At 40.6% G+C, this 27,527-nt stretch overlaps 1 protein-coding gene across 4 annotated transcripts in view; it reads left to right on the forward strand.

Moving 5' to 3' along the window:
- The first annotated feature begins 18,818 nt into the window (after positions 1 to 18,818).
- Positions 18,819 to 27,527, forward strand: part of LOC147998803 (IQ domain-containing protein M-like) — a 208,622-nt gene continuing 199,913 nt past the window's right edge. For all 4 annotated transcript variants that reach the window (XR_015643767.1, XR_015643765.1, XR_015643766.1 and 1 more), the window contains exon 1: positions 18,819 to 18,846. The gene's annotated coding sequence lies outside the window, so the exon portion shown is untranslated. The remainder of the gene's footprint in view (positions 18,847 to 27,527) is intronic.

The following is a 27,527-nucleotide window of genomic DNA, read 5'->3' on the forward strand; positions in this document are numbered from 1 at the left end:
TCCTTCCCCCTCCTCTCTTTCCTCTCCCCTGCCTTTCCCCCACCTCTCCCCCCTCTCCCCACCTCTCCCTTCCCCCATTCTTTCCCACCTCTCCCCCTCCTCTCCCCACTCTTCCCCTCCTCTCTCTCGCCTCCCCCCCTCTTCCTTTTGTCTCTCTTCCTCTGTATTTATATAGTTCCCGTCTCTATAGCCTAAGCAGTTTGGATTCTTAACCTTTGCTGTATTCTTGGGATCATGTTGATGCTGTGGGTTCTTAGTATCAGAAGTTTCCAAAACACTGGGAATGGAGAAAACACAGCTTTTTTTTTTTCCATGCTGCTGATTCTTGCTTGTCGTTTTAGGGGCCAGTGAGTAACATCCTTGATTTTTTTTTTCTTTCTTCTCAACCTTGTAAGTAGTTGAGAAATGAAGGAAAAGCTGACTGGTTCTGAAAAGGGCATGGACAAGAAATCCTGGCTGCAAGCTAATGGGTAAGCCAGCATTGCTGCTGTCCCGGGAAGCTGTAAGCAAAGGGAAAAGCCCAAGGTTTATTTCCTGCTTCTCTTCCCCTGGAAATATGAAAAAAGGGAGAGGGGAGTGACCTGGTGTTCTCCCAACACCTCCAAAGTCACTGGAGTGATCGATGAAGTGTAAGGCAGGGAAATCCTGTGCTTTCTTTGGACTGAAAGCTGGTAGATAATTATTTCCATCTGTTGTCTCTCGAGATACGGTTTTCAGCTGCTGGTTAAATGAGAGGTTTTGGTTACAATGTTCTTTGTAATAGCTAGAAAGCATACATGTTATAGGGACAACAGGAATACATTTTACTTTAAAAGATGGTTTGAGGGTAAGTAAATCTGAGATTTTGAAAGTTAAAGAACTGACATTTCACATTAACTTATTTAAAATAGAGTTCTAAATCTGAGCTTTTATTTCATATATCAAGTGGGCTTATTAACATTACTTCCTGACCAAAGGATTATGATGGGAATAAAATGAGTTAATCTTGTGTCTTTTTCTTTTTTTCTTGCTTAATCCTCTTTTTTTTTCTTTTTTTTCCGGAGCTGGGGACTGAACCCAGGGCCTTGCGCTTGCTAGGCAAGTGCTCTACCACTGAGCTAAATCCCCAGCCCCCTTTTTCTTTTTTCCTTCTCTCTCTCTCTCTGTCTCTCTCTCTCTCTCTGTCTCTCTGTCTGTCTGTCTCTGTCTCTGTCTCTCTGTCTCTCTGTCTCTGTCTGTCTCTCTCTCTGTGTCTCTGTCTGTCTCTCTCTCTGTCTCTCTGTCTCTCTCTCTGTCTCTCTCTCTCTCTCTCTCTCTGCCTCCTCAGGGCTGGGAGGATGCTGCAATGCCCAGTGGTTTCTTTATGTTTGGTTGGTTGGTAACTTGGTTTTTTGGTTTTTGGAGACAAGGTTTCTCTGCGTAGTCCTGGCTGTCTGGGAACTGCTCTGTAGACCAGGTTGGCCTTGAATTCAGAGATCCAGCTGTCTCTGTCTTTGGAGAACTGGGATTAAAGACATTCACCACCATGCCCAGCCTTTGTTTGTTTTAATGAGATTACTGGGGACTGAGGTCAGGCTCTTAGGCTTGCATAACAAGGATTTTACTGACTGGGCAATCTCTGCCAGGCCCTCTTATTTTTTTTCTTAATGACTTGTTTAATTATTGTTAACTTTTAGAAAATGTTTTTTATTGACATGTTTTTAATTGCATTTTATTTACATTTTAAATATCCCATTTCCTGGTTTCCCCTCCAGAAGCCCGCTATCCCACCTCCTTCCCACATTTATGAGGGCGCTCCCTCACCTACTGACCCACCACCTCCCACCTCCCCCTCCTGACATTCCCTACACTGAGAACTTCAGACCAATTTCCCTCATGAATACCAACACCAAAATACTCAATAAGATTCTCACAAACGGAATCCAAGAGCACATCAAAATGGTCATCCATCATGATCAAGTAGGCTTCATCCCAGGCATGCAGGGATGGTTCAATATACGGAAATCCATTAATGCAATCCACTATATAAACAAACTCAAAGAAAAAAAACACATCATCATCTCATTAGATGCTGAGAAAGCATTTGACAAAATTCAACACCCCTTCATGATAAAAGTCCTGGAAAGATCAGGAATTCAAGGCCCATACCTAAACGTAGTAAAAGCCATATACAGCAAACCAGTAGCCAACATCAAGCTAAATGGAGAGAAACTTGAAGCAATCCCACTAAAATCAGGGACTAGATAAGGCTGCCCACTCTCTCCCTACCTATTCAATAGAGTACTCACAGTCCTAGTCAGAGCAATCAGACAACGAAAAGAGGTCAAAGGGAAACAAATTGGAAAAAGAAGAAGCCAACATATCATTATTTGGGGATGATATGAGAGTACGTTTAAGTGACCCCCAAAAGTTCCACCAGGGAACGCCTACAGCTGATGAACGACTTCAGCAGAGTGGCTGGGTATAAAATTACCTCACACAAATCAGGATGCATCAGGACGTGTGTGAATAATGGATGCCCTGTGTGGTTGCTTAAGGCTTCATTTAAGTGTTCTGTCACAAACAGGCTTCATCTGCTGGAAACGGCAGCATAAACCTACGTGTGATAAGGGGCTGAATAGTGTTGGGCAGATAATCAGCTCTGTAAATGCCACAAGGATTTAGCCAGCCAAGGGTCACAATCATCATTTACTGTGTAAAATATGTAGCAAGTTTTTACTACAAATTAAAAAAAGTTTTAGGGGTTGGGGATTTAGCTCAGTGGTAGAGCGCTTGCCTAGGAAGCGCAAGGCCCTGGGTTCGGTCCCCAGCTCCGAAAAAAAGAACCAAAAAAAAAAAAAGTTTTGATCACAGTGTAACTAGAAAAATGAAACTAAAAATTATGAAGATCGTTTATCTTTTCTGCTTGATAATATTTAGCTTATATTATGACTATTGATTTTAAATATTTTTCTGATAAAATATGACAACGTAGCAAAAATTTCTTTTTTGATATCCACTTAGTTTGTTAAAGTGAGTACCTCCTTTACATCAAAGAGAGAAGGAATAATTTTCTCATATTATTTCTGACTAGAATTTATAATGTCTAAACTGATTCTTTTAAATCTACTGTGATTGTATGTAGCAAGCTACAAATTTGCTTCTGATCCTGATGACTATTTGACTTCATTTTCTTTCTTTTTTTTTTTTTTTAAAGATTTATTTATTTATTTTATGTACAGCACTCTGCCTGCATATGTGACTGCAGGCCAGAAGAGGGCACCAGATCTCATTACAGATGGTTGTGAGCCACCATGTGGTTGCTGGGAATTGAACTCATGACCTCTGGAAGAGGAGTCAGTGCTCTTAACCTCTGAGCTATCTCTCCAGCCCCTTGACTTCATTTTCTAAATGACAGTATAAAGTTCTCTTTTGGAATTTAACGTTCCCTCTTGCCATCAAACGAATGAATATTTTCTTCTGAGCCAACCTTTAAATAACTGTCAAAAGTTTAATGCTCTCCAATTGCTTTATCTGTCTTAAAGAGAATAAGGAAGTATATATCGGAGGGCTTGTAACAAGGATATGAAGGTAGGAATTGATATAATTATATTAAACCTTAAAACTATGAGAAAAATTAAAGATAAGATATTCTCTTCATGAAAATGCACCATAGAGATACCTAAGTTTTTTTGCCATATGCCTTGAATTCTCTCCATTTTGTACATTTTCTCAAAGATCTTTGATTTCATCAAAGATAACTGGATGGTGTTGATTGCAGGATGACATTTAAACTCAAAGTTATTTAATAATAATCATAATAATATAAACAGTATATACTATAATATAAGGTAATGTCATTGGTCAAATGGGACAGTTAACAGAAATAGTTGCAATGTTAAATTTAATTCATACAATTTTAAGATATAAATGAAGCAATTTTGTCTAAGAATAATATATTCTAATAAAACATATAAACATTCTTATCTTGTTACATTACATAGTTCAAGAGATAGTATAAACTCTTACAATCAATTGAAAATATTATTCAAATTCCTTATGTATTGCCAATACAAAAGTCCTTGAATAATTAAAGCAACTTTAAAAATAATCTAACAGAGTTTCCTGAGGGACTTATTTTTTCTTTTTCTTAAACTATTCACAAATTAACAATATTTGAAATGAATATGTTATTATGTAACTAAAATTTTCTGAACAATAATATCAATTTATAAATCATTACCAAAAAAAGTCCAGGGCCAGATGGCTTCAGTGCAGAATTCTACCAGATCTTCAAAGAAGACCTAATACCAACACTCCTCAAACCATTCCATACAATAGAAAAAGAAGGAACACTACCTAATTTATTTGATGCCATAATTACTCTGATACCTAAACCACACAGAGTCCCAACAAAGAAAGAGAACTTCAGACCAAATTTGCTTAAAAATATCGATGCAAAAATACTCAATAAAATTCTGGCAAACTGAATCCAAGAACACATTAAAATGATCATTCACCATGATCAAGTAGGCTTCATCCCAGGGATGCAAGGTTGGTTCAATATACAAAAATCCATTAAAGTAATCCACTATATAAACAAACTCAAAGAAGAAAAATCACATGATCATTTCATTCGATGTTGAAAGAGCATTTGACAAAATATGACACCCCTTCATGTTAAAAGTATTGAGAGATCAGGAGTTCAAATCCCATACCTAAACATATATAAAAGCAATATATAGCAAACCAGTACCCAATATCAAATTAAATGGAGAGATACTTGAACCAATCCCACTAAAATCAGGGACGAGACAAGCATGTCCACTCTCTCCACATATATTCAATATAGTACTTGAAGTTCTAGCAATAAGACAAATACAGGAGGTCAAGGGGATACAAATTGGGAAAGAAAAATTCTTCATATGATGTTTACAGCTTGATTGTAAAGAGAACGTCCTGACCACACAAATTATTGAAACCTTTATCACGTTTTTGTTTGCTGAGGCAAAGTCTTACTCCATAGTCTAGGCTAGCTTTGAATTTATAGTAATCCACCTGCCTCAACACCCTGAGAGCTTAAGTTATGGGTGTGAGCCAGCCTAGCTGGCTTTCCAGGAGCCTGTTTTAGCTCTCTAATATTTACACCACACTTAGAGGCTCTAACTGTGCTTTGCGGTTATGTTTTTTTTCCCTTGTCAAAGTATAGATTGCTAGGTTTTCAAGTATGAAGTGTTTAAGTCAGTGGTTCTCAACCTTTCTAAAACCGGGACCCTTTAATATTGTTCCTCATATTGTAGTGTCCCCAATCATAAAATACTTTTGTTTCTACTCCACAACTGTAATTTTGCTGTTCTTATGAATCATAACTTAAATATTTGATATGCGGTGTGTATTTTCAAATTGAACATAGTTAAAACAGACTGATCGAAAAACGATATGTAAGTATATATTGTGAAATATTTATTTCTAATTACAAATAAGTGAAATACTGTCTTGAAGCATGGTGCAGTGTGGGTAACAGTCTTAATATAACAACAGCAAACTCTATTGCTACGTTTTGCAAACAGTGTGCACGGGAAGTCAACGTCAACACCAAGGTTGAGATCGCTTCTTTCTCGCCAGGTCAGAAATTCTCAGGCAGTGAATTTTCAATCACAAAAAGAAGATCGCCATCTTCCAGGACAAGTCTGCTTCTGAATTCAGACTTGATAACAACGGGCTGGCGAAACTCGTTTCACAGAAATGGAAGAAGAAGGTACAACATGGTCTCAGACAGAACAGAGCGTAGTCTCAGATAGAACTTGCAAATGCTTGCTTGATCCAGAACTGTGCGACTGGCATTGCAGAGAAATCAGTTCTTGCTGCATCACTGTTAATAAGTTTAGTGAACTCTTGGGCTGTCTCAGGGACATCTTTATGTTGTCTGTTGTTGGGAGCAATGCCCTTGAAGCCCTCCATTATTGATGTTATTATTATGGTTAGAATTAAGTATGACTGGGTTTGTGGAAAATCCCCAGCCAGCTACAGAAGACTAATACAAATGTGGTGGTCAAAATGAATAATCATATGATAACGTCTGACGTTAAGATACCCAATGTGATGACCTGTAACCTTTCTGAAAAACCAACATCCTGCTGACTAATAGATATGACAAACCTGTGACCTTTCTGACATCCTGTCAACATCAGCAAATTCCCTGACCACACGAATACTGTGTCCTTGGCCTGCGTAAATGTTTCTTGTTCCCCCTCCCTCTGTTACCCATGTTATGGTATAAATTCAGCCTTGGGGAAAAATAAAATTGTTGCCTTGGTCAGACTCTTGTCTTGGCGTCCTTCTTCACATCTCTCGTATCCCATTCTCTTCCAGGTACCTTCAGTACCCTCATTGACAGTCTATGAATGGGCTTCTGGCAAGTGCAAAATGAACTGTTTGGTATTTTGGAAAATTCAATGAAATTTCGTCTGTAAGCATGGGCAAGTGTTTGTTCTCAGAAATTATCATCGTAATCCTTTCATCTGGTCAGTGTCATGCTCCTCAAAGACAGCAGAAAAAGTAGGCAACATATAAAGTTTATTTTCATCCAATTCTTTTTTTTTTCTTCGCCAAACCTCAAGTTTCATCTGGAATGACCATATTTATTCAGATAAATTGAGGCATGCTGCATTTGTCCTTGCAACAATAAATTTGACTCATTCAAGATGGCAAAGATGTCAACCAAGTAAGTTATTTTCTGAAATTCACTTTGTTTATTCTTTTCTCATACAGTATTTCCTGTCTGCAGCCTTCCCTCCCTTACATCTTCCTCCCGTTCAGATTCACTGCTCCTCTGTTTCCTTTCATAAAAGAGCAGGATTCCCAGTGATATAATGAAACATGACGTAACAAGATGCAATGAGACCAATCACAAACTGTCATATCCAGGGTAGATGAGTAACTCAGTAGGAAAAGGGCCCCAAGGGCAGGCAAAAGAGTCATAGACTCTCCATCCCCCACTCATATTGTTAGGAGTCCCACAAAAATCTCGAGTTACACAACCATAGCGTATACGTATCCACAGACCAGACATGCTATGTGATTGCTGCTTCAGTCTCTGTGAGCCTCTAGGAGCCCTGTTTAGTTGATTCCATGGGTTGTTTTCTCTTTGTGTCCCTGACTCAACTGACTGTTACGATCCTTCCTCCCCATCTTCTGCAACACTTTTATTGCTGAAAAGTTCTTTGAACTGTGGTCATGCTTTCTGATTAAAAAAACGCTTTTAAGTTTTGTACCCAGATCCCACCGGGAGAGAGCTGGTCTCCCAGGAGTGCTGACACACCTGAGAACACAGGTAAGACAACCACTTCTGCTCCGAGTGACCCATCCAGAGCACTTAGGACACAGGAACCGAGGAGCAGTCTGGGTAAGATTCTTCTGGTTTCCATCTGTGCTTGGAGTTGACCCTGTGCCATAGCTCTCTGTACCCAGGTCCATCTAGGAGAGAGCTGGTCTCCCAGGAGTTTACAGGAGGGCCAAAGAATGGCAGAGACAGCAAGACCAGCTAACACCAGAGATAACCAGATGGCGAGAGGCAAGGACAAGAACTTAAGCAACAGAAATCAAGGCCACTTGGCATCATCAGAACCCAGTTCTCCCACCAGAGCAAGTCTTGGATACACCAACAGACCGGAAAAGCAATATTCTGCTTTAAAAATCACATCACATGATGATAGTAGAGGACTTTAAGAAGGACATAAATAACTCCCTTAAAGAAATACAGGACAACACAAATAAAGAGGTAGAAGCCCTTAAAGAGGAAACACAAAAATCTCTTAAAGAAATACAGGAAAACACAGTCAAACAGGTGAAGGAATTGAACAAAACCATCCAGGATCTAAAAAATGGAAATAGAAACAAAAAGAAATCACAAAGTGAGGCAACCCTAGAGATAGAAAACCTAGGAAAGAGATCAGGAGTCATAGACACAAACATCACCAACAGAATACAAGAGATTGAAGAGAGAATTTCAGGGACAGAAGATACCACAGAAAACATTGACACAACCATCAAAGACAATGCAAAAAGCAAAAAGATCCTAACCCAAAATATCCAGGAAATACAGGAAATACAATGAGAAGATCAAACCTAAGGATAATAGATATAGAAGAGAGTGAAGATTCCCAATTTAAAGGACCAGTGAATATCTTCAACAAAATCATAGAAGAAAACTTCCCTAACCTAAAGAAAGAGATGACCACGAACATACAAGAAGCCTCCAGAACTCCAAATAGATTGGATCAGAAAAGAAATTCCTCCCATCACATAATAGTCAAAACAGCAAATACACAAAAGAAAGAATATTAAAGCAGTAAGGGAAAAAGGTCAAGTAACATATAAAGGCAGACCTATCAGAATTACACCAGACTTCTCACCAGAGACTATGAAAGCCAGAAGATCCTGGGCAGATGTCATACAGAATCTAAGAAAACACAAAATGCCAGCCCAGGCTACTATATCCAGCAAAACTCCCCATTACCATAAATGGAGAAACCAAGATATTCCATGACGAAACCAAATTTACACAATATCTTTCCACAAATCCAGCCCTACAAAGGATCATAGATGGAAAACTCCAGCACAAGGAGGGAAACGACACCCTAGAAAAAGCAAGAAAGCAATCATCTTTCAACTAATGCAAAAGAAAAGAGCCACACAAATATAATTCCACTTCTAACAACAAAAATAATAGGAAACAACAATCACTATTTCTTAATATCTCTTAACATCAATGGACTCAATTCCCCAATAAAAAGACATAGACTAACAGACTGGATATATAAACAGGACCCAGCATTTTGCTGCATACAGAAAGCGTACCTTACTGACAAAGACAGACACTTCCTCAGAGTAAAAGGCTGGGAAAAAATTTTCCAAGCAAATGGTCCCAAGAAAGCAGCTGGAGTAGCCATTCTAATATCAAATAAAATCGGCTTTCAACCAAAAGCTATAAAAAAAGATAAGGAAGGACACCTCATGCTCATCAAAGGAAAAATCCACCAAGATGAACTCTCAATTCTGAATATCTAAGCTCTGAATGTAAGGGCACACACGTTCAGTATATGCAAGAGCATATACGTTCTTTGAACTTTACTAAAGCTCAAAGCACATATTGCGTCTCACACAATACTAGTGGGCGACTTCAACACCCCATTCTTATCAATGGACAGATCATGAAAACAGAAACTCAACAGAGACACAGAAAAAACTAACAGAAGTTATAAACCAAGTGGACTTAACAGATATCTATAGGACATTTCATCCTAAAAAAAAAAAAAAAAAAAAAGAATATACCTTCTTCTCAGCACCTCATGGTACCTTCTCGAAAAATGACCATACAATTGGTCACAAAACAGGCCTCAACAGATATAAGAAGATAGAGATAATCACATGCATTCTATCAGATCACTACAGAATAAGGCTGGTCTTCAATAACATCACAAACAACAGAAAGTCCACATACACATGGGTTGCATTGTTTAACAATTTGAGTCACAGACAGACCCCCAACCTTCTGTGGAATTACTACCCTCATTTCTGTGATGAGTGACGTATTAGCCAGGAACAATATTTTCAAGATATTGTTTTAATAGACCTTCCCCCTCAGGCGCAAATAAATCATGACTCCTTTACACAGGTTAGAAGACAGATTTAGACTTGATGGGAGAGTGTGACTAAATCACAGTACAATGCTTGGAAAGTTTACCTCCTTCTAATGTCATATTTCTTTCTAAATGGCCGTGATGAGTGACTGTTATAGAAGGTTCATGAAAGCAGTGGAGTATTTAAAAAAGTTAAGACTTTACGACAGGTTTCAAAAATATCTGAAAGTTCGCATATACGTTCAAGCTTAATAGTTCTGTATCATAATACCCTCTAATAGTTTTCAAGAACCTTTCTTGGCAATTAAAAAATTAACTGGGGTTGGGGATTTAGCTCAGTGGTAGAGCGCTTACCTAGCAAGTGCAAGGCCCTGGGTTCGGTCCCCAGCTTCGGAAAAAAAAATTAACTAAAGCTAAAGAGAGATAAAAAGAAAACCAAATGAAATGTGTGAAGATTATGAGGTATAAGTTGAAAATGAGTATGTGGGCTGAAGAACAAGGGCAGACTCTTATTTAAAGCTACCTAGAGTTTAGACAATGAGAGATTATTGAAGAGGCTGCCTCCCTCCTTCTGCAACCAGGTAAAATCGTTCTACTCATGATGGTTGGGGAACTGTCTCCTACTGTGGCAAGGTGACCTCCAAAACCACAGAAGATGGGGATAAAGCTGGATGGTCTGCAGAGAATTTACCCATCTTTTACTTCTTTGAAAGGGATTTATATTTGATGCTTTGTTTCTAATAATTGTGTGCTACTGAGGCCATGTTTCATGTCGGATCCCTGAGCCTTAATCAATTTGTGAAAAGGCATTTGCATGAGTTTCCAAGGACCCGTGGTATACCATGTGGACAGTAGCTCACTGTAGGACCAGCCTGGTACCATTTGCTGTTTCAGTACTGGAGATTTAGCCCAGAGTCTCGTATGAAGCAGGCAAATGCTCCATCCTGGGAGCTAATGCACCAAGCCCGTACCAGTGCAGCTTTTACTAGTGCGAGGAAGCAGCGCTGTGTGTTGCGATGTGTGCAAAATAAGCTGCAGATCCAGGGAGAGCTGACCGCTCACTCTCACCCGCTAAACTTTCTATTTAACCGTGAATCACAAAAACAGTACATTAATTAGCTCTCTGTCACCAAAAGACCTGAGTTTTAGAGCTCTTAATCCACAGTCTCTAGGTTCCGTTGTTCCAACTCTGTCTATGCAACACATCGTGATAGGCTGTGTGCTGGGGGAAGCTACCGGCCTCCCAGGGGACGTCAGACGAACACAGCACAACAAGATACAATAAGGCCAAGCACGAAAACTCACATTAAGGCTTGGCGAGGCAACGGAGTAGGAGGAAAAGGTCCCAAGAACAGGCAAACGAGTCAAAGACACTCCCACCCCCACTATTAGGAGTCCCACAACAAAACCCAAGCTAAACAACTACAATATATTTGTAGAAGACCTAAGGTAGAACCACGTAGATTCTGTGATTGCTGCTTCAGTCTCTGTGAGCCTCCATGGGCCCTGCTGTTTTCTCTAGCTGGTTTCCACAAGTCTTCCTCCCCACTTTCCAGAGTTTTCTTTGAGCTCAGAGGGTGGGAAGACGGTATCGATGGAGACCTCCAACCTGGGCTCTCTCTCTGCCTCATACAAGACCTACACATTTTATGTTCTTTCCTGTAGTTTTGTATTTCCACAGTTATGGAATTCATAAAAGAGGTTTGAGATTCAGAAAAACATATAGAAACCACTCTCACATATAGCTTCAGCTCTTATCAGTGCCGATAACAATGACATTTATTTGGTCTTCCTAATAAAACGAAACCAAAGGTTTGGAAAGCAGCGTTCTATCAGGATTATTCCCTTTTTGGGTCCAGTGTTTAATTCCTTAAGCAAAGCCAGCACAACACATGTAGCGCTCAGTTTTCTGATTATGGCTCCTGGAGGCCGGGAGACGTGTTAGATGCTTTCTCTTGATCACTGTGAGGTTTGGGCCTCTAATGCCTCCCCAGAGCAACTACACGGAGCCATGAGCTTCTTCAAGGCTGTGTTTCATGAAGGGGCTCATTTACTTACCCATCTCTTTAGAATGGCTTTTCCAGACTACTCCTTAAGGAGTAGTCTCTTGCTGGAGGATTGACAAACCCATTTGAGGTTAACTCTTAAGGAGAAAACAATAGTATAGATGGTTGTAATATTTTTGTAGTGGGCTACAGTGTCATGTCTCTCCCTAGTGCCAAAGGTAGATTGGATTCTTTTCTTTTCTTTTTTGGAGCTGGAAACCGAACTCAGGGCCCTGCGCTTGCTAGGCAAGCGCTCTACCACTGAGCTAAATCCCCAACCCCAGATTGGATTCTTTTGACCAGGAGGAAATAATGTCTCTTTATTAGACATAAACAGAGCTCCGATAGCCATCTTTGATGTCCTATAAGGCCACCATTATAGGGCCAACCCCTAACAGGAATTAAGGGCCTAAAATCATTGAGGAAATAGGTTGAAATTGGGAAATAGATACAACTTGTTTGTTCCACGAAAATCCAAAGATCCATCTCCAGATGATCCAGAGCTTGGTGTCTGCTTTGCAACCTCCTTTCCATGCTCACCTAGCCTCAAGGTAGAAGTGTCATTTAGAAACTGGAGCTACTCCGAACTAGCATAGTTTTTTGGCCTTGGGCTAGGACAGAACAAAGGCCATTCCTGATTTGAGTCAAGAGCGAGAATTCTCTTTCAGGTTCCCTGCCCCCGAGCCTCCGGTAACTTCTTTCTGTCTCCTGCCCTCAGCAATTTCACATTTGGGAAGTCTGAGACCCATGCAGAGGCACACAGTTCACTGTAAAGGGTCTGTTTCACACCTGAGGTTTCAGTAGCCCATGGATACCTTTCAGTTGCTTCTGTGTATGTTTGAAATTAATGGCAGACTAGTAGATCCATAGCCACCATCAGCTGCTCATAACAGAAACATGGTTTAAGAATTCTCTCCATTTTAGAGTGATACAAAAGCTCGAATACGATTCAAACATTCTTGATCTGGCCATTCTTTACATTTTGGGAGTGTAAAACAACAGAGAATTTCCAAAAATGCTCATGTTACAAAAAGGCACGGGCTTTACGAAATTGGTTTTAGAATTTTTGAAAGTTTTCTTTGATTCCAAGCTGCTCCATGTCCACTTTTTCTTATTTCTGATGCAAGAGCTATGATTCCTAAGTCCCCGGCCTCTTCCAGAGAATCTGCCTGCCCATAGGGGATGGCACGTGTTAAGTTGCTATGGTTTTGATTTAGAAGGCTTGTGGAGAAAGCCAATGCACTGTGTCCTGTGGGAATTTCAGAAATAGTTGTCCCTGGTTTTGTATCTTTAAATTAGAAGCTCTTTGTGGTGGCGGGCTATTCTTTTAGCAGTATGTACTGAAAAGCACTGCTAAGCATGATATACCCACTCTGCTATGTAAATAAAGACATTATTGTTGGAATAATGCAAGGCAGGGGATGTCTCTTCGGGTAGGCTTATCTGCCAATCTGTGTTTAGTTGGCTTTTCAGCCCACCCATTGTAATTACCACCTTTCAATCTTCTGGAATAGGGATCTGGGAAGGGGATTCATTCCAACTGGGTTACTTAAATGGGAATTTTCCACATATACAGTATCTCCTCCTCAGATCGCAAATCCACTCCCCCATCCTTCCTGTGTCCTTTAGAAGCCCTCCGCAGACTATTATTATGAGCTGAAGGGCAGGTTTCAAGCTCCCCCTGCTTCTGAGCTGGTGCAGCCGTCAGTAAGCTGCGTGCATTTCAGATTGCTACTCCTCGTTCTAATTTCACTGGGAATTGTGCTAACTTTAAGAGTGCGAATTGTTTCAGGAGCTAAGTTGGCAAACGCTGAATATCAGGTCTGTTGCATGTTGTCTGGCCTTTTTATAATTGGACACTATTTAATATAGATGGTTTGATGGGTGTTATAACTAAAGATTTTATTAAATATGTCACATAAGCTGTTTTGAGGTTCTTAGGAATGTAACCAAGGGCCTTGTGCATGCTAGGTAATCATTTTTACTCAGCCACATCTATAGCTTTAATTTTTTTTAAAAAAAGATATTAAAATATTAAATACAAAGGGAAACATTATCATCCACTGTGGTAGACCTGTAACATTTATGATCTTCAGGAAGGTGGTATGTATTTTGCAATATCCTTTCCTTTGCCCTCAAAGCTCGTGGCTGAGAAATAGATATTTGGAGTTGAGTCTACAGTTGAAGGCCTGTGCTACACCAGGATGAGTTTCCCTGCATTTTCTTATTTATGGGAGCCTGCAGTGTACCACACTGTGACACATTTGTAAAGGAAGCCACAGCTTCTCCCGCTTTATGAATGGCTCTTATGTTGCAAACTTTACAAGGTGCATAATCCAGTTAGAAATTCATTTTTATCCACTGTTTTCCATCCCAAGTCTCCCTTCTCAATCACATTTGTTAGCCCTCATCTGCATTTCTTATCTCCTGCCTATGTTGTAAGTTTCTACTTCTACCTCAGAAAGACCTTGGGGGAGCTCACAGAGAACTCTGGGGAGCATTTTCTTGAACCCATGCCTTTTTTTCCCCATCTTTATTAACTTGGGTATTTCTTATTTACATTTCGATTGTTATTCCCTTTCCCGGTTTCCAGGCCAACATCCCCCTAATCCCTCCCGCTCCCCTTCTATATGGGTGTTCCCCTACCCATCCTCCCCCCATTACCGCTCTCCCCCCAACAATCATGTTCACTGGGGGTTCAGTCTTGGCAGGACCAAGGGCTGAACCTATGCCTTTTAAATGTCACATCATCTCAGTTTGTTGACCTTTCCCCATGTCTTTCATATTCTTTTTGAAATAGAACAGCAATAATGATCACCAAAATTATTAATAGGTACAATTATAAAATATATAATATACTATTAATAATATTACTGCCACTTTAATTCTTGGTGCTGGATATTGCTAGCTTTCTATTCTTTTTATTTTAGATTTATTCATTTATTATATATAAGTACACTGTAGCTGTCTTCAGACACACCAGAAGAGGGCATCGGATCTCATTACAGATGGTTGTGAGCCACCATGTGGTTGCTGGGAATTGAACTCAGGACCTCTGGAAGAGCAGTCGGGTGCTCTAACCACGGAGCCATCTGTCCAGCCCAGCTAGCTTTCTATTTTAAGGTTAATTTCTTTCATCATTTTTTTTTGTTTTCTTTATTCTTCTCTCATTCAATATATCCTGCCTGCAACTTCCCTTCCCTCCACTCCTCCTATCTCCTCCTCCCCTCCCATTTTCCACAGATTAACTCCTTCCCTGACCACCTCCACTGCCCTGAGAAGAGTGGGCCTCCCAGGGTCTTCCATTTCTGTTGTTTACCATAGGACTTTTCCAGTTAACTTAGCCTGGAAAGTTCTGAGTCACGGTTACTTCTTGTTCCCTCTCTCTTTCTCCTTGTGATTAGTCAGTTAAAGTTTTCTTGTCTTTCTGAGTAGTGTCTTCTCCCTCACCCTTTCTTTCCCATTGTCACTCCTCTACGTCTTTTTTATCGTTGGCCTGTTCTGTAGGCTTCAAGTTCTTGTCTTCCCTCTGCAGAAGAAACTCTGAGGCAGTTTAGGTATTGCTAACCTGACTGGTGCATAAAGGCAAAACTAGAGACATTGATATAAGACCCGATGTCTCAGTTTGCTACTAAGCTGACTGCTAATGGAGGTGACGTAAATGCTGGCTAGATGTCTACAGCATTGTGTCTGGTTTGCCACAGTGCACTGTTATAGAAAGCTGTGCATATGGGCCAGGACACCCATGGGGTAAACAGAGCCTGAAGGAAGTTCTGTTTTATAGGAAGTCTCTGACGAAATATCATCTCACACAGACATTCTGCTTTAACTATTTCTGGACTCTAATTTTGTGTAGATCTGGCAAGAACGATTCTATCTTGATACCAGCAACTCTCACACTTTCTTCCTTGTCTAGAACAGCTATCTTTTAAAGGTGGGTAAACTTTTGAGCCTCATGGATTAATCTTACTTTGTTCTACTCCCTTCTGGTTGTTATACTTAAAACCAGCCATGACTGTTTCTCACCCTTCAAATGTCTTTTTTCCCCCAAATGCACTTTACTCTTCCACCTTTCCTTTTCCTGTTTGCTATTAAAGGAAACACAAAACCAACCAACCAAGTAACCAATCGACCATCCTACCACCCAAACAAACAAAAATAAGAACCCTGCAGCCGCAATGAAGCACTTGCCGTAGAAAGGCTTTGAGACATTAAAAAAAAAAAATAGTTGCATCTCCCAGCATGCCCATGTAACTGGAGCTAACGTGAATTATTATGCTGAGATGATACGTGACATAGTCGAATTCTGTTTAAAGAGTTTTGGACTGCAGAGACTTAGTAACCAGTATTGGTAATACCAGAAAAAGTCCTGCCTAGAATATGACCCTTCAGCTGAGCTCTACAAGTAAAGAAGAAGGAAGATCATTCCAAGCAGAAGAACACATACATCTGTGAGAGAGACCATGCGCAATCTGGACATTGGTTGATATCAAAAGCTAGATCTAAATGGAGATGAGACGAAAAGACAAATGTGTAGGTAATGGAACTTCTTATATTTTCTCTTCCTTGGTGAGATGACGGAAGACACCAACGATACTGGTTATGGCGAGGCAGAGGTTTGGTAAAATAATATTTTCATCTCTGGGAAGGCTTCATAGATGAGGTTTAGATGTATGGGCTAAACTACACACACACACACACACACACACACACACACACACACACACACACACACCCACACACACACACCCACTCATTCTTATCACTTTCAAATTTGGGAATAAGCAGCTGTTCAAAAGCAGGAGAGCCAACTGACAAAATGTCAAACAGTTGGAGAGGATGTCATTTTGGAAGTTACTCAGAATAAATATGATATAAAACTGGGGGTATCAGGCCTCTGGATATGGAGCTTGGAGTTCTGGTGGTGGGCGCTATAAAGAGTGCATCCTCCCTTGGTGGCTTTATGGGTAGTGGACATAGATCAGTTGGAGTTAGAATGGCAACTAGTGGCAGAAAAAAAAACTAGAAAAAAATTAAAATTTGAAAAGAAACATTTCAACTAATTACCATTTTGGGTAAATTAAATTACCCAAATCTGTTTTTTAAAGGTAAACATGGCCTTTAAGATGCTTTGATTACGGGCTGGAGATTTAGCTCAGTGGTAAAGTGCTTACCTAGGAAGCGCAAGGCCCTGGGTTCGGTCCCCAGCTCCGAAAAAAAAAAAAAAAGAAAACCCCACCAAGATGCTTTGATTACTTGTGGGAATTCTGCCAGGACTCTTTATACTTCTCGGTAGTACACGTCTACAACCACTACATTGCTTATAGACAACAACCATTAAGTTTTAGCAAATTTTACCCTTAAAACAAGTTGTGGGAGCTCTTATAGTCCGTGACTCCCTGACAACATCAGGAAGAAGTAGGGTCCATATAGGAACCTGTCTTAGAACCCCCCATCCTTCACTCTAGACTAACATTTGGTCTATCTTGGTACTCTTTGTCCAAGTCTAAAAATGGCCTCCAGTTGGCTTCCAAGGACAACACGGGACCCTATTCCTTAATCTTCGTGAGATCAAGGCTAGCCTGGTCTATATATCTACATAGCATGCTCCATACCAGGCAAGTCTACTCCTTCAGAGTAGACTCAATGATTATAATGGTGGTGGTGGTGATGGTGGTGGTGGTGATGGTGGTAGTGGTGGTGGTGGTGGTGATGGTGGTGGTGGTGATGGTGGTGATGGTGGTGGTGGTGGTGGTGATGGTGGTAGTGGTGGTGGTGGTAGTAGTGGTGGTGGTGGTGGTGGTGTCTCTTTTGAGTTGTTGGTCAAGGCTGTCCAAGATATTTCCAAACATTATAGGCTATTGATCTTGCCCTTGGTTGCCCCCAACCCCAGAGATAGAAGGTAAGGTCTTACTGATGAAGACACAAAGCGCTTGTACTCAGTACCACAGAAGACCCAAGGTGAATGAACTGAATGCCTCCTTCCTGAGGACTGGCTTTTATGATGCCAGAAGGTGCTATACAAGCTTCCGAAGAAGAAAGGAAGCCACTATGACCAACCAGGATGGCATGATTACCCTATGGGTATGGTAGTGGCCTATATACCTTGGCCATAGCAGACCTCTCATTGAGGACTTAAGACTTGATCAACAAGAGGACAATCATGCTCAGTACTGGAAACCTGGCCAACTACCTGGGATTTGTGAAGTTACTGAGGGACCCTAGAATCAATAGAAATCCCTAACTTTTTTCTAAATATTATTTATTATTATTATTATTATTATTATTATTATTATTAATTTTTTCTTACAAAGTCAGAGCAATGCTATTTGGTGCTAAACCAAAATTTTGGTACCATGAAAGGGTTTCTGGCTACAATTCTTGTGACTGAAAGTCGAATTTTGTAACATCGCTTTTCACTCACTACTTGGGAATATTCTTAACAAATAAACAAGGTCTGTCAACCACTTTCCTGTGAGCATATGGACCATGCAAATTGTACGTAGTGGGTTATAAAGAAAAGAAAGATGAGAATGTGGAAGAGAGTGGCGAGATGACAAGATAGGAGTTAGGAGGAGACAAGATACATTCTATGGATGTAAGAAAATCTCAAATAATAAAAATATATCATTTTAAAAGTTCAAAACAAAGTCAAAAAGCCCCTCTCTTTCTTTCTCAGTAGGAGTCCTTGGGCAGCCTTCATACTACGTCCTATAATAAAGAGATCCTGGTGAAAACCCAAAACATTGAAGGTCCCTGGTAGCGGGAGCTCCCTCTTTGGCTATGGAACGCAACCAGAATAGAACCTTTGGTTCTAGCCTAACTGTGTTGAGCAGAACAGAGACGGAACAGATATGCCTCAACGTCACAGTGGGAAGCATACATATTCCAGGGAACCTTCTGGCGGTTGCCACAGGAGTCTTGCCAAGCCTGGCAGCTCCTGGTGCCAGGAGGTCCTGGTCCTCAGGGGTGCTGCAGCAAGGTCCTGCTGCCCCCACAGAGAAGTAGGCTAGTGAATCCACAGTGTTGTGAGGAGTGAGAGAAGGGGGCACTAATGGGGCCTGGCAGGGCAGCTATGATTGGGAGAGTGCCCTGGGGGCGGAGCTAGGCAGACAACAAGGGTGGGTTGGGCGACTCCACAACCACTAAAGAGGACTGAAGGTTCTCTAGCTGCAGAAGGTGACCCTGAGCCTGAAGCTAAGGTGAGCGTGGTTCTGGGGCTTTGGAGTTCTCTTGGGTGAGGGTAAAGAGAAATTGGAAAAAAAAAAGTATATTTTCATTCTCCAGATAAAATAGTATTTTACACAGTAGAATATGCCATAAAATGTTTGGACTACATTTCAAAGCGATAGAAAATAGAATAATGTCTGGCCTTTTCAGTGTTTTTGTTCTGGGCACTCTTGTATGTGTTAAGTAGGCAGCTGGCCTCACATTGATCTAGGTACTCAAAAGGTCGCGGCGCACGTGGGTGGGGCTTAAAGCTGAGACAGTCGCTGCTGTGCTGCCACCCCAGGGAGTCTCACAAGGCGCCCGTTGCTGATTTGGAATGCGCATGTGCAGTGAGGAAGCATTGAGAACAGTGAAGGCAACTCTGAAATAAAACCCTGCAATAGGGCAGTCAAATGGCGGATGAGACCGCTTCATAAAAATTTTAAACATTTGGGGAGGGGACAATTATCGGTGATATTTAGTGATCAGAAACGGGATTTAAATAGCTTAATCCTAAAACTAGTGTGCATACTAGTTAGTTCCCAGAGATTAGCAGTGCTCTTAGTATCTGATCTTTACTATCCCACTATATATCCTACTATCCCCCCCCTCACACATATATATTTATTACTTAGATCTGTCTTGTAGGTTAGTAAACTGAAGTTCAGAGAAAGGGTTTTGCCAGGGTCACACTGCTTATTGATGGCAGAACCAAGACGTGATCTTAACAGACCTCCCCATTATCCAGTGTTTCCCCTCTTCGTTACAACTCAGTGTGGTTGCCCAAGAGTGGTTTCGAGATGATCTTCATTTTAAATCTGCAGAAGAGGCAACCTCCATGCCAGTGGCTTGAGAAGAACGCAGCATTTGATAATAATGCACTTGAGAGGTAGTGGTGAGAGGAATACAGTACTTGGAGAGCTGTTTCCCCCATCTCTTGGATTAGTCATTTGTTTACTTTGTCAGTTCACCTCATGCCCTTTTAGAGTCACGACTCTTTAGAGAAATGAGCAGTCCTGTTTCTGCAGAAGGAACTTGTGCTCTGACTACCAGCTACTTACCGCCAACCCTATCCCTCAAGGCATCAGGTCTTTAGAAACAGTGAAGGCTTAGATTCTAAATATTTTAGGTTTACAGCCATATGGTTTTCGGACACAAGGACTCAACTTTGCTCTTCTGTCTTTGTTGGGAGATGGATGTTTTTTGAGGAAAGAGAGATTTATTCAGTTAAGCCGTAAACTGATCCATATAGCACGGTGTTAGTGTTTGAATTAGGTCCCCTTGGCTGTATCATAACATTGTAGAGAAATAAAAGAATTCTAGGCAATGTGTGAACGAATGGTGTATGGCTGAATCCCTGGGAACAAAGCCGAGCGGATTGGGCCCCCTGACTTGGTTCTCATTTGCCAATTCCTGTTTTGGACTGTGGAGTAATTTCTAGCTCACTTTCCTTGGCCGTGGCTGACATGTGTTAAGGTATGTTCTCTGTGTCAGATCCTTCGCAAACATCATGCATGTGAGCACAGGGGGCTTTGGAGACTCCATTATTAAATAACATGGTCAGAAACTAGGTTGTTTGTAAATTTGTCACTACTATTTTATTTTGAATTTTTTTGTCTACAGAAACACTTGGGAAGTTATCTCTTACCAGCTCTGTTACCCTTAATTGCATTTTGAGTCTTTGGTTTTGCTGAGTCCCCACGTATTTAAATTTAGATGAAAAAAATCATGATTATTTTTCCTGGGAGGCTAAGCATGTACTCATTGATACTAATGTAAGATCATGGTTTCTGTTTAAAATCAGGAACATAAAAAGCCTAATGATCCTGAAGAATCCTCAACAACAATACAAGATTTCACAACATAAGTGTTTTGGGAAACACTCGCCAAAGCTCTAGTGGGAAATACAGTCTCTCCCTCCCCCTCCCCCTCCCTCTCCCCCTCCCCCTCTCTCTCCCCTTTCTCCGTCCTCCCCTTCCTCGATCTCCTTCTCTCTTCCCTCTCTCCTTCTCCCCCTCCTCCTCCCCCTTTCCTCCCTCCTCCCCCCTCTCCCTCCCCCTCCCTCCTCCTCCCTTTCCCCTGTCTCTCCCTCTCACTCCCCCTCTCCCCTCTCTCTCCCTCTCCCCCTCCCCCTCCAGTATGCAGGCACCAGCTGAAAGCAGGAGATCAGATCAGATCAAAGGATGTAATTCTAGGGACACAGCTGATGTATATTCTGACTCTTTGGTATTTGTTTTTACTAAAAAAAGTTGTCAGATCCAATTTCTGGCGAGTCTACAGTGTTAATTATGAAGAAAATATAGGAGGGCATCAGTAGAAAAGTTGCATGTAATCAGATATATTTTCTTTTGAGTTAGCGTTTTAACTTTTATCATGAAAGGAACTTAGCTGCATTGTGTAAAATGTAGTTTGAAGGGACAGTTACTAGGTTAAAGAGTTTACAGAATTCTCATAAAAAAACTGATATAATTACACAGAATGAAGAATTAGTTTGGCCATTGTAACATTTCTGTTTCAGAATTTATAAAAATGATTTTACTTTTTTATAGGTTATGTAGATGTTAATGCAGTTGCTGATATTAAAGGAGAGCGTTTTCGCACATATCATGACTTCACTGAAGTTAATATAATTTCTGGTGACCCTAAAAATACAGAACAAGAGAATGCTAGCGATGAAGGGAATCAGGAGGCTATTTACACCCGGGTTTCTCATCAGCAGCACTATTAATGCACTGGACTAGGTTGTTCACTGTTGGGAGGTACATGGTGCTGGGGAGTGCGAGGATGGAGCAGTCCTGGGCACTGAAGAATATTTAGCAGTATCTATGGTTTCTGCACGTGAAGTTCCTTCCGTGTTGGATGTAGTGTGTTTGTAAATGTCTTCGTATGTTGGAAAACTGCTACTCTAGGGATGGCTTGGTGGGAGTCATCTTTGATTAAGACACTGGGGCTTGGTGCAACCCTCTTGCTATTAAATAACATTGATCCTGTGCCTGCTTTCAAAGAACTAAGAAGTTTTTCATTTAGTAGCCTAGTTAGGTCTGGTATGTTGGAAGTAAGAGAAGGCAAAGAATGAAGTTATGAATATAATTCAAAGCCTCCATAGATAACACTGGCAGATTTTTAAAAAATGCATTTCTGGGGCTGCCATTTTGTTCTACGATCCTTTCTAGTCTTTCTTTTTCTAAGATCAGCAGCACTAAGAAAATCAATAAACATATCACTTAATTTTATTGACTACATTTACACATAAACACTCTCAGGTGTGCATATGCACAGCCATGCACATGCTCACACGTGTACACACTCACAGTGAGACAGGGTGTTGCTGTATTTCCCAGGTTGTCTTGCGCTCATGGGCTCAGTGCTTTTGCTGCAGTACCCTGAAGCTGGGTTTTAGGTGTGTGTCCCTCTGTTATACTAGTTTGTTTGTTTGTTCACATGACTTTCTCAATGAAGCGTACTGTGTTGATTCTGATAGGAGCATTTAGTGTTCCAACATTCTGTGACAAAATTCACGGACAATCATCAATATCTGGTCCCTTTTGGCTATACCACTGAAGAGATGAACACATCCTTAGCGTGGGCTCCTTTCTAAGTCTGTATCTGTTCTCTATGAGGAGATATTTCCTTGAGGCTCTGTTTTCTATCTGGCATAGTCACAAAGCAGACTTATATTACTCTCTTCCTTAAATTTATTTATCCTATTAATTAATTAATATGATTAAATTAATCCTATTCAAACCTCTCAAAATGTATGTTTGGTTCTTTTAAGAAATGTCCCAGTGAAGACTGTTCTTTGATGGCAATATAATTCTCTCAGGCAATGATAAATTCCATGTTCTCTTTGTTTTTCTGGGGGATACAACACACACACACACACACACACACACACACACACACACAAATCATACATATTGACTCACCCCAGAAAGAAAACCCGTGAGATATCAAAATAATGATCTCACAACATCCATCTGGGCAATCAACTGTAGTCTCCTGTCAGTCTTCTCCCCTGAGTTGTTCATTCCTTTCTATACTGCTGGTGGTGGGGGGGCCCTCAAATATCTTCCAAGTGTTTCTTCTCCCAAACGAGGGAGGTTTTATTTACCTCCTGAGTCATATGAGCTTCTCTCCTACAGGGAATATTTCAAATTGGGGGGAAAGTGTCATATGAAACTGTCTGTGTGTGTGTGTGTGTGTGTATTTAGACAAGAAAGGGCATGGGCAACAAAGAACTTGGAGTTTCCTACAGTGGGAAGAAATTGACCTTCACCAATTTGGAGGACGGACATCAGTGAGGGAAAGAAGGCCTTAGCAGAGTAAAGCAAAAGGCAGATGGTTGAGCCCTGGCATACTAAACCAAGTGACTTTAATTTTTATCCCAAGGACAATGGAAAGGGTATAAACCGATCAGACTTTATAGAAATCATCAACAAGAGTCTATTTCCACAACTATACATGGTGTCAAGTACTTTGGCTTCTTGATCACAAAACTGTTCTTCATAGTGACACAGGGTGGTGGCAGAGATAGCCTGACAATAAAAGACAAACAGTGACCTGTGGGAGAAGATCTAACACACAAGGACAGCGAGGCATTGCTACTTTCTAAATGTATCTGTGGAATTACGCTGTGCCAACATACAGATCAACGTCAAGTGATAATTTCACACAAGAGAGTAAATACTTGCTTCAGAAACGAACAGTCGGGACCAGATCTTTCAGGCGAGAGAGAAAAGACAGTTTCTAAATTCAACTTAGCTGGTGACCAAATTAACTCCTATTAGCATTTGAAGAAATATCCTTAGCCCTAACTAGAGTATGCACATTTGCAAAAACAGCCTCAGTGTTGGAGAAAGCTGCTGCTGCTTCAGCTCTCGTTGTGTTGATGGAACACTCTGTCCCCGTTAAGGTGCCCCCACTCCCTCAACGAAACAGGAAGACTAGAACGGCGCAACTGGGAAACCGACAAAGCCGAGTTGTCCCGACTTCTCTAGCTTAGCCTTTGAATTGTCAGCTTACCCAGGAACTGGGATATATTTAACACAGGAGGAGTCTGTAGTGCTATCCTTGAAATGTAGGATGCTTATTACTTTTTCCAGATTTAATTAAACATATGCTTGTTGTGTGCGATAGGAAGACATTGTGGCCAGTGAATCAGAGGATGACGAAAGTAATATTATGGTGTGCTTTGAGGTAAAACCAAAACTTACGTGAAAGAACAGGATCTGACAGTAATGCCTGTCACTCTGAAGCTTTTTTCAAAAGTTGCCATATATGTGTATATATATGAATATATACAAGAATATATACAAGAAGGGGTTGGGGATTTAGCTCAGTGGTAGAGCGCTTGCCTAGCAAGTGCAAGGCCCTTGGTTCAGTCCCCAGCTCCGAAAAAAAGAAAAAAGAAGAAAAAAAAAAGAATATATACAAGAATACATATATATGTATATATATGTACATATGTATATATGTATGTATATATATATATATATATATTCTTTTCTTATACAATACATCTCAACTGCAGGCTGTCCTCCCTCCCTTCCTCCAAACACCCCTGCCTCCCCTCTTTCCCATATCCACTGCTCCTTTGTTTCTTTTTAGAAAACAGCTGGCCTCCAGTAATACCCCTGAACTTAGTATAACAAGATGCAGTTAGACTAGGCACATATCTATCCTCACATCAAGGCTGGATGAGGCCACCCAGTAGAAAGTAAGTCCTAAGGTTTGACTTCTCTCTCTTGTCCCTTCATACAGATGAACAGTAAGTTGAGAAAATTATTAACAGTAAATCCAACTTCGTACCTCCCATGGAGGTATTGGACAAAATTCATTTCCTGTCAGGAAGAAATAAGAATCTAGTATTTGTTCATATTACCTCCCAGACTTTGAAAAGCAGGCCACTTTTATTGTAACCGAGAGAAATTATCCCTTTCAGGACTATTTTTGGACCTGTATACAGTTAAAGTGTTATTCAAAAGATCTAAAAATAAATGTTAAGTATTTGTCATAATAACAGGCAGTGTGGTAGAAGGCGATTTTCCTTTTATGTAAAAATATAAAGCCTTGCTGATTTCCTTGCTTTAATCTTGCTTTCCAAGTGTGAGCTTTTTTTTTGTCTCCACAAATGTTCATATTTTATTTTCCTGTTTTGGAGAGGAAGGGGCGGTTGTTAGCTCACCATTGGAATGCTCGGCAATGTGGCATTTCTTTTGACACTGTTTCTTGAAAAAAGAAAACAGGTAAAGCTTCTGCATATAACGTAGACTAAAGAGAGCATAAGTATAAACATTGCAAGATAGAAATATTATAATAGTTTACCTGAGCACTGCATTAAAACAAGAGTAGAAGCATTGCCCATGAAAAAGCCTTGTCTTCCAGTGTTGACGAATGTCTGGAAAAAGAATGCTGGGCATAAAAGGGACTATGTTGGTAGACAGTTTGTGTTTAGATTAACTGTGATTTCTAGAGAAAGAAATACGCATTGTAGATGAAGATCTGGTTTATTACTCATGTTTTTTAAAAAACTCCTACTTAGTAGTTTCTATATCCTGCAAGCTGTTTTTAAACTAAAAATTATTACACTTACTATTCATCATTTATTCATTTTATTATGTGCATCAAAGTCAGAGGATACCTTGCAGGAGTTGGTTCTCCCTTTCACCATGGGTGTTCTAGGGATAAAGCTCAGGTTCCTGGGCTTGGCAGTCGGTGCTCATATTAAATGAGCCACTCCCAGCCCCAGTTGCTTGCTTATAAGAGAAACATTTCCAGTCTTTTTCCTGGCTTCCCAAACTGAAATGCTCCAGTGGTCTCCAGTGTCTGCTGGTAGTCCTGGTAGACTGTGACTGTTGACTCTCGGGCTCTAATGTTAGATAACTTTTTCACATGGTCAGGTGGAAATGTTTGCCGTCTGCCATTTCACTTGGCTTAGGATGCTCCGCCGTGAACGTTAGATTTCATCCCCCTGCCCCAGTTCTTTATTTCTCTAACTTAATCACATTTTTGCACAGTGAGTGCTGGACTAGCCTCCTTTGTATTTTAGACTCGATCTTTACCTCTCGGGATCATCTTCACTCCTCTGGCATATGGAGGCCTAGTTAAAGGAGCCCATCTTTGTGGACATTGCCGAGATTGTGCTCTGTGGGGACACTGGGAGGAAACAGTTGAGTGCAGAAGGTTTACGGATGTGTGTTCACGGGAGATAGTTCTCTAGTGACAGACAAACGGCAGACTAGAGCTAGGAGACTCTTACCTGCAATAGGATAGAAATGGAGGTCTCTCTACCTATGCTGTAGGATGCTGTGGTTATTAGGAGGGGCCTAAGGGATCGTCGCAATTTGAAGCATACGCTTCAGGCATTTGTTTTCAGTGTTAGCCGTGTGTTATCTTTTCACGCCTCCTAGGTGTGGCTTTGACCTAGGACAAGGCCCTTCTCTGTGGCATTAGTCAGGGACTTTGCAATGAGCCATAAACTAGTGATGGGATCAGATGAGTTCGTGCATTGGCCTTGAAATTGCAGATTTTTAATTTTCTAGAAAAGAGTAGGCCTTACAAGCATTATAAACCACCCACTAGGGCATCAAACACTGTCACAATTCTAACTAATCCCTTGGGGCCTTGGTTGGAAACCATTTATGATCACTGGGTTAAAAGACTGCTTATATCTACTATGGCTTTAAGGCTTGTGGATGAACGGGTGCATTGTGGGTCAGAATAGCAAACCTGGCCTGGCTCAGATAATACTGAATCTAAATACTTATATGCAACCACTACTGCAAAGGATGTGGAGGATATTTAGAATGTTGCCCTCTGTTGCCCTGTAAAGCAGTTGAACCAGTTTATATTTTCATTAGCCATCTAACAGCCACGGGCTTTTAAAGTCTGCTAATTTGAATCTCTGTGAATTTTTACTGATGTTGTGGATGAGGCCCGAGAAGACAGGTAAAGAAGTGGGGCTTGTATAACCTAGGCTATGCTGCCATGCATGTTTTTATCCGGGTTTCTCCAGTGCCTCTAGAGATCTCCGAGAACAAAGGAGAGAGCTGGACACTTTATAATTCACATTTAAGAAAAACTAGAGTACTTAAGAAAGTGATTACTGAGAAGAACGTGGAAATATTTTAAGTTTTGACTGTGCAATTTAAACTCTCTTGGAGGTAACTCTCTTACTCCAATTTAACAAATTTAGATTAGTTCAACTCTGTCCTTTTAATATCTACTAATGGTTCAAAAAGGAATATCTGCTGTTAATTTAATCCTGTTCCCAAGGGCCAGCTGTCGATAGGATTGGCAGCTTCCCAGAAGAAAGAGTGGGCACGGAGACAAAAATAACCAACAAGTTTTCAGTGTGTGAGTTCCAAGAACAGGATGGGAGACTTGAAAATTAATTGTATAAAGTATCCAGATATTATGTATGGGCCAAAATGTGGCCCACACCATTTGTTGTTAATTTGGGATCTTTCACTTTTCTTTCTTTTTTTGTTTATAATCATAATTTGTTCAGTAATAATGTGTCATCACAGTTTGGTATATATAGAGACCATGATATTTTATACGTTTTTAGGAATAGCTAATTTAATAGTACACATAAGATATTAACTCTGAGCTACCCATGCTTTTTCAAACAGAAATTGTCCTATGCAACCACTTATACTTTAATGAGAACCAG

The sequence above is a fragment of the Rattus norvegicus genome, chromosome 19 (genome assembly GCF_021556685.1).
Source record: "Rattus norvegicus strain SHRSP/BbbUtx chromosome 19, alternate assembly SHRSP_T2T, whole genome shotgun sequence".
Classification (NCBI taxonomy): domain Eukaryota; kingdom Metazoa; phylum Chordata; class Mammalia; order Rodentia; family Muridae; genus Rattus; species Rattus norvegicus.